We start from the raw sequence: 13,416 nt of genomic DNA, 5'->3' as shown, positions 1-13,416 counted from the left end.
GTTCAATTTAATTAAATTATGGTCACTATTATCAAGTGGTTCAGCTATATTTACCTATTGGACCATATAGGACAGTGATTGGCAACTTGCAGCCCACCACTTCCCATCGGGAACAGCGAACCACAGCCCATGCCTGAGCTGCAGGGGCCCATGCCTGTGGACAGTCAATGTCAGCAAAACATCTTGTGGCCCGCCATCAGATTACTCTGATGGGCCATATGCGGCCCGTGGTCCACAGGTTGCCCACCACTGATTTAGGACTAAATCAAGAATTGCCTCTTAATTCCTGCCTTCTTCCTAGGCACCTAATTTTGATAAGTCTCTTTGTTGCAGGATACCGAGACAATTCTAAAGGATAGAGAATGTAGTGCTGTATGTTCAAAAAACATCTTATCCTCATTATCATGTTTAGGACACCTAAGGAGTTGTATTGTACTTTTAGGCTAGGAGTCAAGTCTAGGAATCCTCCTTTGTTGGAAACCACAAGTGAAAAAATCCTCTATAAACCATGTATAGGTCAAATATAGGTAAAGATTATGAATCAGCTGTTGTTTGCTGAAAAATCTTTGGTCAAGATAGCTAATCTGAATTATTTATTTCTTCAGTTACTTGACTGTTTCACTATTTGGTTCAATAGATGGATTAGGTCAATACTGAACTTTAGGAACCTGGACTTAATTTCCAGTTAAGAGAAAAAGTTAGGGCCTGATTCTCCTTTCACTTAGCCTGGTGTAAACCAGGAGTAACTGTGGAATTGTAAGAGAATTGCATGTGACAGGCGAATAAGGCCTTTTATTCAGACCTGGCTGCAACTGTACAGAGTTTGAAAATGAGGATCTCAATGATCTTTTTGTTGGTAGTTTTAGACTTCTCAAGCCTCCTGGTTACAATGTTGAGATGGAACATATTGTTTAGATGTTACCAGAGATCAAGGGACAAATTCAGGATCATTGCAAATGAGTACAACTCAACTGATTTTTCATGGAACTTAAACATACTTACCCCAGCATTGACTTTGTCTGGCTCAATGTTGTCAGTTTTCTTTTGGGTGGGATTTTAGGATAGAATGTGGCAATCTTTCCAGTGGGAGGTATCAGAACTTTCTTGTCCATGTTCATTTGTCATTCAAATACTTGGGTCTTGAATAGATCAATTATACTAGTAGACCTCTGCCTGTGGTCCATCAATATGTCTGAGAAGATAGAATAACATAGAGAACAATCCTACATAAACAGGAAGATGGGCCTGATGACCCTGTAGGAGAGTTGTATTTCTAACTTCCATACTAAGGTGGTTGTCATTTATTACCCCTTTTCAGTCTATTCCTTTGTTTTTCATTAGTATCAAAAGATCAATTCATTCCCATCAATCATTTGTGGTTCTCAAAATAAATCAATAATTGGTATAGTTCCTGAGCTCCTTCTCCTCCACTTAACACTTTACAAGTGAGCCAGTCAGTCCGGAATGGATCAAAACTAACATTTCTGGGAATCCAAGCAGTGAGTGTAATAAATCCTCAGCTAAAATATATTTTGGAAAAAATCCAGCAGTAGTAGCTTGCAGAGGGCACAGTGAAAAATGAGCGTTGAAGTGTCTAGAGAAAGCTGACCTTATAGTATATTTGCTGGAAATAGTTTTGAAAAGTCACACGAGTACAAAAGTGCATACCCACGTTTGTTTGTTTCCAGTACTGTATGAATTTCTGAAATGAGCAAGAGAAAATTCTGTCCGCAAGGCATAATACAGATTTAATTATGTTTACATTCTGTGCAGCATAAGCAAATCCAAAGAACAAATTTAACAAGAAATATTAGTGATTCTAAAAGGACAAATACCCAAGTTACCAGCCTAGTTTCTGCTTTAAATATTAGTGTGAATTGAGAGTTATATCTTTGGGCTTTTTGGTTGGTTGATTGATGTGGGGTTTGTTTGTTTATTTGTTTTCTTGTTTTTGTTTTGGTCCGCAAACACCTCTGCTTTTACACCCCCCTTCCCAAGAAGTTCTAAAACTGATAATTTAAAATGCAGAGAGTCATGTATGGCCCCATGGGCCCTTATAAGCAGATGACAGAATCCTCTTCAGTATATCTGAGCCAGCTATTCTCCATACAAGGAAACATGGCCATTTAGTCTTTAATTTATGGATACATAATAATCTTACAAATTCAGATACTTCTGAATTTGCTGAGTCCTCGAACAGGATATGTAAAGACAGGGATGGACTGTATTTTGATATAACCACTTCCAGTAAATGAGAACCTGTGTTTTTGTTAAGAACTTTATATTGGAGATGTGACTTACACACTTTGTACACACACACACTTATACACTTTATACACACACTTTATATTGGAGATGTGACTTACTTAGTGACCATATAGCCAATACTCACGGTTAATACCAATTCGCAGCAACTTTATAACCATTTTTGGCAATGCTTTCTATAGGAGGGGGAATTTCTGGAAGTGTCATGGTGGGTCAGTAATTACCTGACTTGTGAGGTCCTTCCTGCTTCCTTTATTCATATATGTAGTCATGTGGAAGTAAATGGAACGATTCTTTGCCAGATTCAGACCCCTTTACTCATCATGAGTAGCCCCTTACTCCACAAGCAGTCCCAGTGACTGCAGCAATTATTCAGAATAAGGTGCTAATCGAATCTAGGATAAAAGTACCAACATCTAGCCCCATTTCAATAAACGCTGCAGGTCCTGGTTGATAGTTCTGTTTAGGCTTGGCAGAATTCAGTTCTATTTTTTTCTAATTTTGACACATAATATTGATGTTTATAGCATTTTTTTCTATTTTAATATATTTACATTTTCACGGGTTTGGGAAATGATGGGGGGTATCAGACAATAATTATTTAATGACAGTAGATGTTGAGATTCAAAAAGTTAAAGCTTCATAACCCATTAAAACACAAATTGTCAACATCACAAGGTAAATATCCTTAAATCAAACTCTAATAAGTTCTCAAGCAGCATTTTTCTTATTTTTCCTATCTATACATTTCAATGATCATCAATAGAAATAGTTTTTCTTCGGTTTGTGGAGATATGGTGAAATCGATGTTCACCAACATTTACTGATAAAAGTTTAATCCTTCTAATCCTAGTTTTATGAACCTCTATGTGCTCAGACAGCACAGTGCCAGGGGCAGCATGAGAACGGAACAAGAAACAGACCATGTGCTGTTTAAATTGTGTCTATTTAAATGTAAAATATTACATATACTTTTTCTAATTTATTTGACTATTAATGTCAAAACCACACTAATTCAACAGCAGCCCTATGCTGGGCTCTTGATTTGTACCATTTTATCAATACTGAAATTTCATATGCCATTTTTAATTATAGATATACATTTACACAAAGCCTATAAAATGTGGCATATTGGAGTTGTCCTCTGGGATCTTAATGTTAAAAATACACACAGAATAATAAAAATGGGCTCTAGTATTGATAGCATTAAACTAATGTCAATTATAAGAAAAGAGCCATTTGTGAAGCATTAACATGTATCAGAAGAACAATATATGTCCAGTGAGACATTCTGCCTTGAGTTGCATGCATATAACGCTATTGACATCATGCATGTAAATAAAATCAGAAATCAGTCCACTAGACTTGAGAGAAGGAAATTCCTTGGAGACAGATGAGACAAAACACTTCAGATGAAATAGGAACCTCTCTGCATTTTTTGCCTTAAAAAAATCATATGTAGTGAGGTAGTGAAATGTTCAGAGATGGGTTTTTCACTTCTGGGTTTTGACTAGGTCCAGAGCTACTGGAAACCTCATGACCGATCCCTTCTTGTGAGATGTCTAACACCATTGGGCAGATTCAAGAGCCTTGGTCAGTATGCATAAGCCTAAGGTAAGTACCTAACCTCCTCCGAAGGCAGAATCGCTCAAGGTCTGCCAATCCCCATGTACGGGCTAATCCGTCCTTGTCCTTTGCCTCAGTGTTAGTGTTGCCGGGGTCTATAAGGATTGTCCTTCCTGCACGTACACCCTGTGGAAAGTCTGGTATAACTGGTCGTTACATGCTGGAGAGTGCATGTACTCCTCCATCAGGGGTTAAAGTTACTCCAACATGGGGATGGAAATATGAGGAAGGGATGGGGTCAGGGCTGGCTGCGACTGTTCCACCCCAGCTTGCAGGCTGTACCATCCTAATGGAGCATGGGCACTTCCCTTGTTTCTGTGTTCCTTGGGGATAGATTGAACCTCTTGAACACAACCGCTCCCCCGCTGAGGTAGTGCAGCCCCACAGTGCTTCAGTGCAGGGACGTGTGTCAATTACCCAAGCCAGCCCTGTCTGGATGGGAACACTGCTAACTAAATTCCCATTAATTTTAAGTAAAATACCAAATTTCTTTCAATGGGGGGGGGTGGAGGAATGAAATCACGAATGACCCAAAGTGAGCTTCAATTAAAGAAAGGTTGTTTGCTTGCAGCCACATCCATTAGTGTGAAAACAGGACGATGGGGTCTTGAATCTGACAACTAGGTCTGGCCATATCATACACTGGCAGCACTTGCATATCCACAACCCCCAAAACACTACGTCAAAGTTGCCGAAAGACTGTTTTCCTGTTCCTCTCCTTCCATTAATCCTTCTCAGTACATGGTGTCTGGCATATATTTTCCTCCTCTTTACTGAAAAGGCAGCCCTTTGATGGCCCTAGATCAATATCTCCCAGTGTGGCCAAAATTCCTAAAAGCAAAGGACTTGAGGCTTCCGTATTTATAGCTTCCTTCTGAGATTGCAGACAATTTTTATATCTGAGCTGCAGTATATATTTTGCTGCTTTGAATTCACATGGGAAGTCTACTGGGGGGGAGGGTGGAGACAAACATATAAGTCAAAGGACTAAAAAAATGGGCCTGGACCATTTAGGATCATTTAGGTAAGGTATTTATGAGAGCTATAACATTCATAGATAGATTCATAGATACTAAGGTCAGAAGGGACCATTCTGATCATCTAGTCCGACCTCCTGCACAGCGCAGGCCACAGAATGTCACCCACCCACTCCTATGAAAAACCTCACCCATGTCTGAGCTATTGAAGTCCTTAAATCATGGTTCAAAACTTCAAGGAGCAGAGAAGCCTCCCTCCAGTCAACCATGCCTCATGCTACAGAGGAAGGCAAAAAAACCTCCAGGGCCTCTCCAATCTGCCCTGGAGGAAAATTCCTTCCCGACCCCAAATATGGCAATCAGCTAAACCCTGAGCACATGGGCAAGATTCACCAGCCAGATACCCAGGAAAGAATTTTCTATAGTAAATCAGATCCCATCCATCTAATATCCCATCTCAGGGGATTTGGCCTATTTACCCTGAATATTTAAAGATCAATTACTTACCAAAATCCCATTATCCCATCATACCATCTCCTCCATAAACTTATCGAGTAGAATCTTAAAACCAGATAGATCTTTTGCCCCCACTGCTTCCCTTGGAAGGTTATTCCAAAACTTCACTCCTCTGATGGTTAAAAACCTTCGTCTGATTTCAAGTCTAAACTTCCTGGTGGCCAGTTTATACCCATTTGTTCTTGTGTCCACATTGGTGCTGAGCTTAAATAATTCCTCTCCCTCTCCTATATTTATCCCTCTGATATATTTATAGAGAGCAATCATATCTCCCCTCAACCTTCTTTTAGTTAGGCTAAACAAGCCCAGCTCCTTAAGTCTCCTTTCATAAGACAAGTTTTCCATTCCGCGGATCATCCTAGTAGCCCTTCTCTTTACCTGCTCCAGTTTGAATTCATCCTTTTTAAACATGGGAGACCAGAACTGCACACAGTATTCTAGGTGAGGTCTCACCAGTGCCTTGTATAACGGTACTAAAACCTCCTTATCCCTACTGGAAATGCCTCTCCTGATGCATCCCAAAACCGCATTAGCTTTTTTCACAGCCATATCACATTGGCAGCTCATAGTCATCCTATGATCAACCAATACTCCAAGGTCCTTCTCCTCTTCCGTTACTTCTAATTGATGCGTCCCCAACTTATAACTAAAATTCTTGTTATTAATCCCTAAATGCATAACCTTACACTTCTCACTATTAAATTTCATCTTATTACTATTACTCCAGTTTACAAGGTCATCCAGATCCTCCTGTATAATATCCCGATCCTTCTCCGAATTGGCAATACCTCCCAGCTTTGTATCATCTGCAAACTTTATTAGCACACTCCCACTTTTTGTGCCAAGGTCAGTAACAAAAAGATTAAATAAGATTGGTCCCAAATCCGATCCCTGAGGAACTCCACTGGTAACCTCCCTCCAACCTGACAGTTCGCCTTTCAGTAGGACCCGTTGCAGTCTCCCCTTTAACCAATTCCTTATCCACCTTCTGATGTTCATATTGATCCCCATCTTCTCCAATTTAACTAATAATTCCCCATGTGGCACGGTATCAAATGCCTTACTGAAATCTAGGTAAATTAGATCCACTGCATTTCCTTTATCTAAAAAATCTGTTACTTTTTCAAAAAAGGAGATTAGATTGGTTTGGCACGATCTACCTTTTGTAAAACTATGTTGTATTTTGTCCCATTTACCATTGACTTCAATGTCCTTAACTAATTTCTCCTTCAAAATTTTTTCCATTGTTTTTTACATTGTTGATCCTGCATGGAAGGGAAAGAGTTAAATAAGGTTAATTTGCCCATGATAGCTCTTTGATGCTCACAGAGAGGGTAATGAATGCTGCTATGAACAAAATTAATAACAGGACAGTTTTTTTGCTCACTGCCAAACGTGCAGCCTGCCCAGAGGCATTTTTTTTTCTTCTTTTTTATAAGCTGAGAGCCTCTTCTCACTTTGTTCTGAGAGAAAGACAGTTCCTGTGGAACTAATTAACTCTGTAGTTTTACAAGTACAATGTTCTATCTAATATCCATTTGTTGTGGGAGGCCTGGCATATTGTTTCACATGAGACATCAGTTAATAGCTATTATTAGGCTGCCTTTGTTTGGCTTTCAAAGACTGAGTGCAGGGTTTGATTCTGTCTATACTGAACCACCTTTGTTGCTGCCTAATGAACAAGGGATCTGGGGAAATACATGTTCTGTTCTGCTGCTATTCCTAGTACATCCCTACAAAAGAATTCAATTTCAAAGGCTATGGTGAACTGCAGCCATTAGACACAGAACAGTTGAGTGGATGTAGGAAAAATGAGAGACAAGTCAGCTTTGGCCCCTGAAATAAACTAGAGTTTCCTTATAAGGCTCCCTTTCTCATCCACTGATTCCCAACACAATTGTCCAAGACTAAGATAAGGCTTGTTTTTTTTCCTGTAAAATTACCAGGAGACAGACTGAGCTCCATTGTTGATTTACACCACTGGATCTGACCCTACCCATATTATGGCTTTTCCACAAATGCAGTTGTGTGCAGTTAGTACAAGTAAACTATGTTCATGAAACTAGAACACCACCACCAAATAATAATCATTTAAAAAAAAACACAAGGAGTTAAAGAATTCCAAGATCTGCGAGGATGGGAGAAATATCTCTACACCAAGGCCAACCGCATGAGGTTAAAAAGGAAGAGACTGAAATAGACTTCATGTTCTCTCGATTCAGGGCTCTTCAATATTGCAGAACTGATTCAAGAAGAGAAACCAATTAACTACAGATCCGAGACATTCATTTTAGTAGGGGTGTCCAACCTGTGGCTCGGGAGCCATATGCAGCTCTTTAGAAGTTAATATGTGGCTCCTTGTATAGGCACCGACTTTGGGGCTGGAGTTACACGTGCCAACTTTCTAATGTGCTGGGGGGTGCTCACTGCTCAACCCCTGATTCTGCCACAGGCCCTGCCCCCACTCCACCCATTCCTGCCCCCTCCCCTGAGGCGTGGGGAGGGATGGGGGAGGTGCTGATTGGCAGGGCTGCTGGTGAGAAGGAGGCTCTGGGAGTGGGCGGGGGGAAGCTAATGGGGGGCTGCTGACATATTACTGTGGCTCTTTGGCAATGTACATTGGTAAATTCTGGCTCCTTCTCAAGCTTAGGTTGGCCATCCCTGCATTATAGTAAAGGCAAAAAGGCCTCTCTGCTGCTTATAGATCATGGATCAATGTATTCTTATTAGTACTAAGAATTCATAATGGATAAAAATAGAAGGCACCCCATGAATTATAAAATATTGTAATAATAAGCTATCCCACTGGTGTTTTTAGTTTAATTAAAAAGCTAGGTGACACAGAAGACAAGTAAGTAAACTGGCTGAATGAGCTCAAGAGTTGGGAAGAAAAGTCACTAAGAGGAAGCAAGGTGTGATAGGAAGTGATTTGCAGAAGAGGTAGAATCAGGGTTGTGAGATTAATACTAAAAGGATAGGAGAAGGAAATCACTGCATGTTACACCTGCCATTCCTTACACTTGCCAGCAAACACTTGAAACAGGCTGGCACAGTGGCAGGAATGGTACTACTGAGAATTTTGCAACTGTGCCAGTTTTGACAAGGTGAGCCCATGTTTTGCAATCGTGTATTGCTACTAGAAAAGTTAAAAGGTCCCAAAGGAACTGCCAGGGCCTAGGAAATGTCATTCCATTGCAGCTTTGCACTACACAGATTGAACTATGATGCTGAGGTGAGAAGATATTGAGGTGGGTGTGAGGAGCTGGCTACTGTGGATTAGCTGGCTACTGTGTGAATAACTGATTTTTTTGGTTGGTGAGTGAATGGAAAAAAACAGACAAAAAATCATTTGGGATTGACCCAAAACAATTTTTTTTGGTTTTTCATTTCTAGGGGGATTGGGCATTATAAACATGTACTGGTCTTTAAAATTAATGTCATCCACATTCCAAAATACCTTTCCAAAACATAACATCAACATGCTTTGTTTCAGAAATGCCAAATCAAAACAATGATATTTCTGAAAAAAAATCACTTTTTGGGGGACCAAAATTTCATGAATGGTGTCAGTCAACCTGAATCTGCGTTTTTTGTCTAAAAGCTAGTTGCACAAAACAAGTGTTCTGATAACATAGTGATGGACAGTAATACAAAAACCCTAAGACTGACATGTAGGCATAAATAAAACAGGAAACATTAAGACCTTAATAGCTCTTACTGACACTGAAAAACCTTGATAGGACCTATGTACAGACTTTGCTGTGTGTCACATAATCAGCACTGTGCCAACCTTGCTGGTTTCTGTTCTTATGGTTTTGAAACTTCATTTCCTATTTCCACCCTAACTCCCTTTTGGGTTATAAACCTCAAAACTCAAAGTGAAACTCCACCCAAATCAATGAGTATTTTGAAACTCAAATTACTCCCAGGAGCCCACAAAAGGAAAAGCTGGGGGGTTCTCAAGACTCTATACAGATTTACTTAGTGTTCCTAAGATTTACTAAGTGTTCAGAATCTCCGAACCTGGGCAAGATTTGGGTTTGAAATAACACATGAAACCAGAACAAGTTTTCTTGTTCTAGGTTTTATTATGAACATTTCACACAGCTCTGCTCATGTGCATTGTCTTCTCATAGATGATTAGGTACCAGCTGTTGTGCTGCGATATGATATGAGAATCAAATCTTTTTACTGTACTTTAAAGCTTGGGTGGGAAAGTGTAAATGTAACATCGCAGTCCAACACAGGTGCAGGATGATGTCATATGATGTCATATGGTCTAGAAAGGACCATGTAACAAAAAACCCACTTCATTATTTTCACCACTATTGGCCATAAAAACATTGCAGAGCAGGAGATAAGTTTGACTTGAGGGCAGTGGTCAGATGTGTGTTTATTAGTGGCAAAGCAAAGCTTGTGTTGTGTTCCCTTTAATACCAACTTTTAGAATAATTGGTCATGCACTTTGGAGTTAGTGGGAAGACCCTTCTGGACTGCAGTGGGGTTTGAAGTCCTGTTTTCTACAAGACGGGCCACATCTTGAGTCTTCATATATATATATATATATATATATATATATATATATATATATATATATATTTTTTACTAAGTTCTGGATCAGGCCACTCTCCATTGCCTTCACTGGGAGTTCTGCCAGGAGACTTCAAGATTTGGCTCCATGTCAATAAGATACTTATGGGGCAAATGTTGGCTTGTGAAGAGTTAGAATGTTAACTGCTGCTGACAGCAGACTTTCATTTTACAGTATAACATTGTATTGGTGTGGCAAGTCTTTGATCTTTACTCAGTGTTAAGTCTAACCTTGTTATCGCTGTGGATTTATTTCTTGTGGTATATATGATTTAGAACTGGATGTCCAACAACTGATGTTTCCTCTCCCATCCCCAAAGTAAGATCATTCAAAATGTATCCAGTCCAGCTGAAACAAGTTAGATCCCTCCCCCGCCCAAACACAGAGAGCAAGACAGAGAAACTATTAAAATATAAGAAGAGTTCTCAGCTGAGCTCATCTTGAACTGGGCCAGTTTACACCAGTAAAAAATTTGGATGATACTGTAGAAATGGATAAAAGTCCACCCTTGATTGAAGGTTGCTAGATGATTTCATTCCTTTAAAGCGGCAATTTTATGCTTGAGTCCAGGAATCAAAAATCTATCTCATTACTTATCAGGAGATAGGTTGTGCTTTGATTCATCTTTTAAAGATAAATACTGATGTATGGTCTTCAAAAAAATCTCTGATCTTTCAGTAAAATGTTTCATAGAAGGTAGAATAAGATAGATATGTTTCTTGTACAAACAAAATTGGTAATTAAGCTAGGAATTGCTATACCATGGTAGAATTTAGATGGTTTTCTTGTGAGCAAACATCATTGCATGCAAATATATTTTACCTGCTAATGTAATATGCATCTTGCTTACTGATAGTACAATAGATTGTTTTGAAAGACAACCCAGGGTAAAGGTAGGGTTTTTTTAATGATTTCCTTATGTGAAGTAGTTTGGTATTTTCCAAATTTCATAAAATCTCTCAGTTCCCATTTGTTGGAGATTCTAACTATCTAAAGTGATTTATTAAAGTCACCCAACCACTGAAATTGACAAAGGGTGAGATCTTCAGCTGGCGTAAATCAGATCTGGGAAGTCTAAATGAGTTGCTGAACCTACCGAACTGCATACTGTGCTATCCTTCTCACTTTGCATCAGCATTTAACTAAAACCCTCGGCACAGAGCTATGCTGACAATGAAATAAAGTTATTGTGCTAAGATGCATTTGGCACGATATAGCTGCTTATCCAAGTTGAGGGATGTGGCTGATTTGTTTGTGTAGCAGCCAGCACACACCTTCAGGACATCTTACCATACACTTAAAACTGACTCAACTCAGTCCTATCCCCAGACTCCTCCAAGCATCACTAGTTTGTTGCCCTGGAGCCTCATCCCTGTAACACAGTTAAATTACTCCTGGGTGGAAGCATTTGCAGAATCAGGCCTTTGTATTCTTTGGTGTCAATTGTTCTGTCTGTTCTCCCTTGCTATGTCTCTCTTTCATTCAGCAAGAGGAAGAAGAATTAACTCATTAAGTTGAAATAGGCAGAGATTCAAATAAAGAAAAGAGAGAGGTATTATCACAAACAGAAAGAGGTACTATATCTTTTCAAAGGAGATTGGCAGTATTAAAAACTTACAAGACAAGCATATGTAAAGCAAGACAAAGCCTGTGTAACAGTGTGATTTGTTTTTTATTACTGTTCAATTCACTTGTTGTGTCTTGTCTTAAAAGTACGTTCTGAACATATCAAGTTAGGAACAGTGTTATCTACTACGTGTAGTCCTCAGAACAATGGCAGCCCGATCTTGCAAGGGGCCTTTGAGCGCCAGTGATATTGTACAGGTATAATTGTGAACATAAGTTTACTTGCAGCACTTATTACTGGTGATGCATGAGAAACAGAGAGCTCAGGTTGAATTTGTAAGGATGGTAAATAGAAAAATTATTTTTTTCAAAACTGAGCACATTTTGATCTTGAGTCAGTGGAAAAAAACAAACATGAAACCCTAGGATGTCATTTTTAGGAAGAAGATGCTTGAGGTTTCATTCTCACAGGGGGCAGCAGGAAATAAACAAGATTAAGCAATCTTAAATCTTTCCTTCTCTAGACCATAGCTCTTCCTTGCAGCATCTAGCCCATTTAAAATCCAGGCTGCTGTAGAATTCATTGGCTGGGTGTACAGCTTCAATTCAGTCTTTTCATTACGGTTACCCAAAGCAATTTTGTGTGCATGTGCAGTCCTTGTTTAAAGGCTGTGTCTGGCTCAATTAGTTTTGAAGCCCTGTTACAAGAAGCAAGGTCCAGCCCTGCTGAATTATGCTACTTACTTGGTCATTGTTGGTTTAAAACTTACCTTCCTCGCACATTCACTCGAGATAAATAAAGCTAGATTGCAAATGTTTGCAGCAAGTGAACACAAAAGCGCACAAGAACAGTCTTAGTCCGGAAGCCTGCAAACATTTATTCATGTTCTTAATTTTATACCTGAATCTTTTATCCCATTGAGGGCTATGGGATTATACTCACATGCATAAAACTAAACAAGTGCAAAAGTGTTGGCAGGATCAGGGATGTGTGGATTCACTTTTAAATCAGAGTGAATGCTCATGGAAAATGTAATGCTCGCCTCGCTGTGGCTATTGCTGTAACTGACCTGGATGGTGGGTCAGGGAGAGTGATTTGCCCTTGAAAGCAGTGAACCAAGCTCTTTGGGAACATAAGGAAAGCTTTTGTTAAATCTAAGGAAGTAGTTTTTGGGTGCAGCAATAAATAATTATGCATGAAAATGAATGGGCATGTGCACTTCCATGAGTATTTATTTATTACGGAATTCAGTGGAACCTAACATCACGGAACACTTGCAGCACTTCATTGTTCAGTGCAGGCAGAGGTAGCCAGCAGTAAGAGTACTTCCCAAACCATGTGGTGTATTGTCAGAACCATGGATTTTACATGGTTCCTATACACAGCCATGAATCAGGATTTGGTAATGAAAGGTTTTTGTACACTCTTATTCATTTACAGTATCCCTTCAGCTTATTTTACTTCAGGTACTCATTGAAGAGAGATTTCAGAGTAGCAGCCATGTTAGTCTGTATTTGCAAAAAGAAAAGGAGTACTTGTGGCACCTTAGAGACTATCAAATTTATTTGAGCATAAGCTTTCGTGAGCTACAGCTCACTTCATCGGATGCATTTTCAATGAATGCACTTCAGGATGCATCCAATGAAGTGAGCTGTAGCTCACGAAAGCTTATGCTCAAATAAATTTGTTAGTCGCTAAGGTGCCCACAAGTACACCTTTTCTTATTGAGGAGAGAGTAAGTTATGGGCTAAGGTATGGTATGAACAGTCCAGTGTCTTCCCCTTTCTACAGACACATAATCCATTCTACAGACACGTAACATGTTAGCTTCAGGTTTATAGACCCCAGAGTACTTCTCATCTGCTGACAGCAGG

Source organism: Dermochelys coriacea, chromosome 9, assembly GCF_009764565.3.
Source record: "Dermochelys coriacea isolate rDerCor1 chromosome 9, rDerCor1.pri.v4, whole genome shotgun sequence".
In the NCBI taxonomy this organism is placed as follows: Eukaryota; Metazoa; Chordata; order Testudines; family Dermochelyidae; genus Dermochelys; species Dermochelys coriacea.
The sequence above is the reverse complement of the archived record's forward strand: the minus strand, read 5'-3'. Positions refer to the sequence as shown.